Raw genomic sequence first — 8,810 nt, forward strand, 5'->3', positions numbered from 1 at the left:
TAGAGATGGTGGTATGTAATAGTGGTATATAGATGTTAGTTGGTGGTATGTAATAGTGGTATAGAGATGGTGGTATGTAATAGTGGTATATAGATGTTAGTTGGTGGTATGTAGTAGTGGTATAGAGATGGTGGTATGTACTAGTGGTATAGAGATGGTGGTATGTAATAGTGGTATAGAGATGGTGGTATGTAATAGTGGTATAGAGATGGTGGTATGTACTAGTGGTATAGAGATGGTGGTATGTAATAGTGGTATATAGATGTTAGTTGGTGGTATGTAATAGTGGTATAGAGATGGTGGTATGTAATAGTGGTATATAGATGTTAGTTGGTGGTATGTAATAGTGGTATATTGATATTAGTTGGTGGAGGTTTTTTTTATTTTCCAATTTCCTTTTTTATTTGTGTATCCCAAAATGTAACGTGATCGACCACACACTACCGCACAGTAGGTGGCGGCATGCACAAGCAAAATGTGAGAACGCCATAATACCAAAGAAGAAGAAGAAGTAACAAAAAAGCTACTAATTAAATAAATATTTCTCCTCTGGTGTGTGGAAGTAACGTCAGCTGTAAAAGTGAATCTATTGAGGGCACAGGAGGTTGCTGAGTGGAGAACGGCTCATAATAATGACCGGAACGGAGCAAAAGGAATGGCATCAAACACCTGGACACCATATGTTTGATTTACAGGGTTTGATACCATTCCACTAACTCCCCTCCAGTCATTACCACAAGCCCGTCCTCTCCAATGTCTTAGTGTCTCAGTCTATTGAGATGCACCCTCTCTCTGTCTTCTTCCTACCACCCCTGCCTCCAACCTGGTCCCAGATCTTTTCACCCCAACTCGATTGCTGTCATCGTGAAGCCAGACATTCCATGTTTGGCATGAGAATGCATGAGAAGAAGTTGACATAGTAGCTAGCCCAAACAGACTCACCCTCCTTCCACCTTTCTCAGTTTTCTTAACCTGTTCCGTTAGTTCTCCTAACCTGTTCCGTTAGTTCTCCTAACCTGCTGGGTTAGTTCTCCTAACCTGCTGCGTTAGTTCTCCTAACCTGCTGGGTTAGTTCTCCTAACCTGCTGCGTTAGTTCTCCTAACCTGCTGGGTTAGTTCTCCTAACCTGCTGCGTTAGTTCTCCTAACCTGCTGGGTTAGTTCTCCTAGCCTGCTGCGTTAGTTCTCCTAGCCTGCTGCGTTAGTTCTCCTAGCCTGCTGCGTTAGTTCTCCTAACCTGCTGGGTTAGTTCTCCTAACCTGCTGGGTTAGTTCTCCTAACCTGCTGCGTTAGTTCTCCTAACCTGCTGCGTTAGTTCTCCTAACCTGCTGGGTTAGTTCTCCTAACCTGCTGGGTTAGTTCTCCTAACCTGCTGTATTAGTTCTCCTAACCTGCTGGATTAGTTCTCCTAACCTGCTGGGTTAGTTCTCCTAACCTGCTGGGTTACTTCTCCTAACCTGCTGGGTTAGTTCTCCTAACCTGCTGGGTTAGTTCTCCTAACCTGCTGGGTTAGTTCTCCTAGCCTGCTGCGTTAGTTCTCCTAGCCTGCTGCGTTAGTTATCCTAACCTGCTGGGTTAGTTCTCCTAACCTGCTGGGTTACTTCTCCTAACCTGCTGGGTTACTTCTCCTAACCTGCTGGGTTAGTTCTCCTAACCTGCTGGGTTAGTTCTCCTAACCTGCTGGGTTAGTTCTCCTAACCTGCTGGGTTAGTTCTCTTAGCCTGCTGGGTTAGTTCTCCTAACCTGCTGGGTTAGTTCTCCTAACCTGCTGCGTTAGTTCTCCTAACCTGCTGGGTTAGTTCTCCTAACCTGCTGGGTTAGTTCTCCTAATCTGCTGGGTTAGTTCTCCTAACCTGCTGGGTTACTTCTCCTAACCTGCTGCGTTAGTTCTCCTAACCTGCTGGGTTAGTTCTCCTAACCTGCTGGGTTACTTCTCCTAACCTGCTGCGTTAGTTCTCCTAACCTGCTGGGTTAGTTCTCCTAACCTGCTGGGTTAGTTCTCCTAACCTGCTGGGTTAGTTCTCCTAACCTGCTGCATTAGTTCTCCTAACCTGCTGGGTTAGTTCTCCTGGGTTAGTTCTCATAACCTGCTGGGTTAGTTCTCCTAACCTACTGGGTTAGTTCTCCTAACCTGCTGGGTTAGTTCTCCTAACCTGCTGCGTTAGTTCTCCTAACCTGCTGGGTTAGTTCTCCTAACCTGCTGTATTAGTTCTCCTAACCTGCTGGATTAGTTCTCCTATCCTGCTGGGTTAGTTCTCCTAACCTGCTGGGTTAGTTCTCCTAACCTGCTGGGTTACTTCTCCTAACCTGCTGGGTTAGTTCTCCTAACCTGCTGGGTTAGTTCTCCTAACCTGCTGGGTTAGTTCTCCTAGCCTGCTGCGTTAGTTCTCCTAGCCTGCTGCGTTAGTTCTCCTAACCTGCTGGGTTAGTTCTCCTAACCTGCTGGGTTAGTTATCCTAACCTGCTGGGTTAGTTCTCCTAACCTGCTGGGTTAGTTCTCCTAACCTGCTGCATTAGTTCTCCTAACCTGCTGGGTTAGTTCTCCTGGGTTAGTTCTCATAACCTGCTGGGTTAGTTCTCCTAACCTACTGGGTTAGTTCTCCTAACCTGCTGCGTTAGTTCTCCTAACCTGCTGCATTAGTTCTCCTAACCTGCTGGGTTAGTTCTCCTAACCTGCTGGGTTAGTTCTCCTAACCTGCTGCATTAGTTCTCCTAACCTGCTGGGTTAGTTCTACTAACCTGCTGGGTTAGTTCTCCTAACCTGCTGGATTAGTTCTACTAACCTGCTGGATTAGTTCTACTAACCTGCTGGATTAGTTCTACTAACCTGCTGGGTTAGTTCTCCTAACCTGCTGGGTTAGTTCTCCTAACCTGCTGCGTTAGTTCTCCTAACCTGCTGCGTTAGTTCTCCTAACCTGCTGGGTTAGTTCTCCTAACCTGCTATGTAAAGTCACTTCTGTCTGTAGCTGTACTCCATACAGATCTCCATCGGTGTGGACACTCAGGATAACCAGGGACAGAACGCCCTCCACAAGGCTGCTGTGGCTAGATGGAGAATTAACGTAGCAGATTAGGATAATTAACGCAGCAGGTTAGGAGAATTAACGTAGCAGGTTAGGAGAACTAACGCAGCAGGTTAGGAGAATTAACCCAGCAGGTTAGGAGAACTAACCCAGGAGAACTAACCCAGCAGGTTAGGAGAACTAACCCAGCAGGTTAGGAGAATTAACGTAGCAGGTTAGGAGAATTAACGTAGTGTAATGGTCGCCGTTGGAAGAAGGTGAGGACCAAAACGCAGCGTGATACTTGTTCATGTTATTTATTTAAACTGAACACTATCAAACAAAGAAACAAAAAGCACAACCGAAACAGCTCCGTCAGGTGCAAAACACACTAAACAGAAAGTAATCACCCACAACTCAAGGGTGAGAACAGGCTGCCTAAGTATGGTTCTCAATCAGGGACAACGATTGACAGCTGCCTCTGATTGAGAACCATACCAGGCCAAACACAGAAATACCAAATCATAGAAAAAAGAACATAGACTACCCACCCAACTCACGCCCTGACCATACTAAAACAAAGACATAACAACAGAACTAAGGTCAGAACGTGACACGTAGCAGGTTAGGATAATGGAAGTAGCAAGTTAGGATCATTAACATAGCAGGTTAGGAGAATTAAAGTAGCAGGTTAAGATAATTTATTTAGCAGGTTAGGAGAATTAGGTTAAGGTTCAAAAAAGCTTAGCTAAAGTGCTGTACTCTATCTAGCCACAAACGTAGAAGCCATGAGTTTCGAGAAACCATCAATATTACCTCTCCAGAAACAGTGATTGCGTGCTGAAGCTGATCGCCGCTGCCTGTGAAGCTTCTGTTGGAGAGAAGGGCATCTTCTACCTAGGTTAGTGCATATGTCAGGTGGCCACGCCCGAAGAACCCCAAAGTCTAGATTTCCTTTCTCCTGGATGCCAAATGTAGGACATTTCACTGGTCTTTCTTACCATATTCTATTGCTATAAATTATTCGTAATGAATGAATATGATTTTAAAAGCAGGATTGACATTGTAATATCCCTGCTTGCTGTATATGGATAACAAACTACTTTCATATTTAATGCAACATCCTGGCTCTTCACTGTTCTATTGTAGATATTAGGATCCATATAGAATAGTGGGGGAGGGAACAAACTGCTATTCATTTTGGAATTCCAATAATCACACATTAGGAACCTGTCAAACTAGTGTACACTGATCCAGAGATCCTCTTTATTGACCTTTATGTGAATGGAAGCAATCAGTCGCTGTGAAAATGAAGACACACCTTTTAGTGGAGCGGGTTCTCGAAAGCTTCAAGTTCCTCGGTGTCCACATCAAGAGTGTGCAAAGCTGTCATCAAGGCAAAAGGTGTTTACTTTGAAGAATCTCAAATATAACATCTATTTTGATTTGTTTTGCACTTTTTCGGTTACTACATGATTCCATATGTGTTATTTCACAGTTTTGATATCTAAACTATTTTTACACTGAAACCACAATGCACACACACACACACACACACACACACACACACACACGCACACGCACACGCACACACACACGCACACGCACATACACACGCACACACACACACACGCACACACACACACTCACTCACTTTCACACTCACCACATACACTACTGCTACTGTCTATTATCTATCATGTTGCCAAGTCACTTTACCCCTACCTACACTTTACCCTTACCTTTACCCTTACCTATACATTACCCTTACCTATACATTACCCATACCTATACATTACCCTTACCTATACATTACCCTTACCTTTACCCTTACCTATACATTACCCTTACCTTTACCTATACATTACCCTTACATTTACCTATACATTACCCTTACATTTACCCTTACCTATACTTTACCCTTACCTATACATTTGTCACGTTTCTTCAAAATCGAACCCAGAAGCAGACCAGGACAAGGAGAGTAGGAAGAAGGTGAGTATTTATTTACAAGTGAATGTGAGTGGGTAGATACATCCAGGTGGCGTAGCGGGCAGCGGTGGTGAGTTGATGGGAGTAAATAGGTGGAGCCAATGGGGAAGCGGAATCCTCCGATGACCAGGCGGGAATGGGGTAAATGATCCGGGTGAGTAACTGAAGACAGAACAAACGGAGGTAAGTTGAAGGCAAGCAAGACGTACAAAACAACAAAACAAATTCTATCCAACTTGAGGCTGATACTATGGCACAACATACTGTTCATGGCTAACGATCCGGCAGGGAATGGATGTCAGGTCAGAGCTTTTGAAGGGGAGAGGTGATGATCAGGACAGGTGTGCAGATTACTGATGGGATACAGGTGCGGGTGAACATCGATCTCCCAACAAGCTAATCTGCCCGGCAACCAGACAGGGTGCGTTCCAGGACACCGGAAACACACTCCAGGACAGAAACACAGGCAAACACAGACTCAGGAAGCGGGGTTCGTGACAACATTACCCTTACCTTTACCCTTACCTTTACTTTACCCTTACATATACATTACCCTTACCTTTACCCCCACCTATACATTACCCTTACCTATACTTTACCCGTACCTATACATTACCCTTACCTATACTTTACCCTTACCTATACATTAGCCTTACCTTTACTCTTACCTATAATTGACCCTTACCTTTACCCTTACCTATACATTACCCTTACATTTACCCCCATCTATACATTACCCTTACCTTTACCCCCATCTATACATTACCCTTACCTATACTTTACCCTTACCTATACATTAGCCTTACCTTTACCCTTACCTATAATTGACCCTTACCTTTACCCCTACCTATACATTACCCTTACCTTTACCCTTACCTATACATTACCCTTACCTTTACCCTTACCCATACATTACCCTTACCTTTACCCTTACCTATATATTACCCTTACCTTTACCCTTACCTATATATTACCCTTACCTTTACCCATACCTATACATTACCCTTACCTTTACCCTTACATATACATTACCCTTACATATACATTACCCTTACATTTACCCTTACATATACATTACCCTTACCTTTACCCTTACCCAAACATTACCCTTACATTTACCCTTACCTATACACTACCCTTACCTTTACCCCTGCATTACCCTTACCTTTACCATTACCTGTACATTACCCTTACCTTTACCCTTACCTATACATTACCCTTACCTTTACCCTTACCTATACATTACCCTTACCTTTACCCCTACATTACCCTTACCTTTACCCTTACCTATACATTACCCTTACCTTTGCCCTTACCTATACATTACCCTTACCTTTACCCCTACATTACCCTTACCTTTACCATTCCCTATACATTACCCGTACCTTTACCCCTACCTATACATTGCCTTCAGAAAGTATATTCAGACCCCTTGACTTTTTCCACATTTTGTCAATCACGGCGAAGCTAGTGAACATTAACAACCCCTACGCTCCATACTTTCCGCTTGCTGCCCCACCACCCCAGAAAACACTGAGCTAGACTGAAACACCTGCCTTTTGGAGCTGCCTTACTCAAGAAAGCAAAAAAAGAGACCATGTTTGTATGAGGCTTTATTAACTCAATGATTTTGTTATATATATATATATATATTGTTTGCCATCTGATATGTGACTCGTTTTAATCCTAAAATAACATGCAAAACATGTTAAAAAAAACATTTGTTTAGCTAAACAGGTGTAGCTCAAAACAGGTGGGGATCTGGCCCACCTGCCCTGAGTGACGGATCGCCACTAATCTGCCCCACCTGCCCTGAGTGACGGATCGCCACTAATCTGCCCCACCTGCCCTGAGTGACGGATCGCCACTGATATCATATCAGCATGTGTGTTTGAGCTTGTACTTTGCCTTCTGAAAGTATTCAAACACCTTGACCTTTCGAGAAACCATCAATATTACCTCTCCAGAAACAGTGATTGCGTGCTGAAGCTGATCGCCGCTGCCTGTGAAGCTTCTGTTGGAGAGAAGGGTATCTTCTACCTAGGTTAGTGCATATGTCAGGTGGCCACGCCCGAAGAACCCCAAAGTCTAGATTTCCTTTCTCCTGGATGCCAAATGTAGGACATTTCACTGGTCTTTCTTACCATATTCTATTGCTATAAATTATTCGTAATGAATGAATATGATTTTAAAAGCAGGATTGACATTGTAATATCCCTGCTTGCTGTATATGGATAACAAACTACTTTCATATTTAATGCAACATCCTGGCTCTTCACTGTTCTATTGTAGATATTAGGATCCATATAGAATAGTGGGGGAGGGAACAAACTGCTATTCATTTTGGAATTCCAATAATCACACATTAGGAACCTGTCAAACTAGTGTACACTGATCCAGAGATCCTCTTTATTGACCTTTATGTGAATGGAAGCAATCAGTCGCTGTGAAAATGAAGACACACCTTTTAGTGGAGCGGGTTCTCGAAAGCTTCAAGTTCCTCGGTGTCCACATCAAGAGTGTGCAAAGCTGTCATCAAGGCAAAAGGTGTTTACTTTGAAGAATCTCAAATATAACATCTATTTTGATTTGTTTAGCACTTTTTCGGTTACTACATGATTCCATATGTGTTATTTCACAGTTTTGATATCTAAACTATTTTTACACTGAAACCACAATGCACACACACACACACACACACACACACACACACACACACACACACACACACACACACACACACACACACACACACACGCACACGCACACGGACATACACACGCACACGGACACACACACACACGCACGCACGCACACACACACACTCACTCACTCACTTTCACACTCACCACATACACTACTGCTACTGTCTATTATCTATCATGTTGCCAAGTCACTTTACCCCTACCTACACTTTACCCTTACCTTTACCCTTACCTATACATTACCCTTACCTATACATTACCCTTACCTATACATTACCCTTACATTTACCCTTACCTTTACCCTTACCCAAACATTACCCTTGCATTTACCCTTACCTATACATTACCCTTACCGTTACCTCTACATTACCCTTACCTTTACCCTTACCCCTACATTACCCTTACCTTTACCCCTACATTACCCTTACCTTTACCCTTACCTGTACATTACCCTTACCTTTACCCTTACCTATACATTACCCTTACCATTACCCTTACCTTTACCCTTACCTGTACATTACCCTTACCTTTACCCTTACCTTTACCATTCCCTATACATTACCCTTACCTTTACCCCTACCTATACATTGCCTTCAGAAAGTATATTCAGACCCCTTGACTTTTTCCACATTTTGTCAATCACGGCGAAGCTAGTGAACATTAACAACCCCTACGCTCCATACTTTCCGCTTGCTGCCCCACCACCCCAGAAAACACTGAGCTAGACTGCAACACCTGCCTTTTGGAGCTGCCTTACTCAAGAAAGCAAAAAAAGAGACCATGTTTGTATGAGGCTTTATTAACTCAATGATTTTGTTATATATATATATATATTGTTTGCCATCTGATATGTGACTCGTTTTAATCCTAAAATAACATGCAAAACATGTTAAAAAAAACATTTGTTTAGCTAAACAGGTGTAGCTCAAAACAGGTGGGGATCTGGCCCACCTGCCCTGAGTGACAGATCGCCACTAATCTGGCCCACCTGCCCTGAGTGACGGATCGCCACTAATCTGCCCCACCTGCCCTGAGTGACGGATCGCCACTGATATCATATCAGCATGTGTGTTTGAGCTTGTACTTTGCCTTCTGAAAGTATTCAAACACCT

This window comes from Oncorhynchus kisutch, linkage group LG25, assembly GCF_002021735.2.
Source record: "Oncorhynchus kisutch isolate 150728-3 linkage group LG25, Okis_V2, whole genome shotgun sequence".
NCBI classification, from domain to species: Eukaryota; Metazoa; Chordata; class Actinopteri; order Salmoniformes; family Salmonidae; genus Oncorhynchus; species Oncorhynchus kisutch.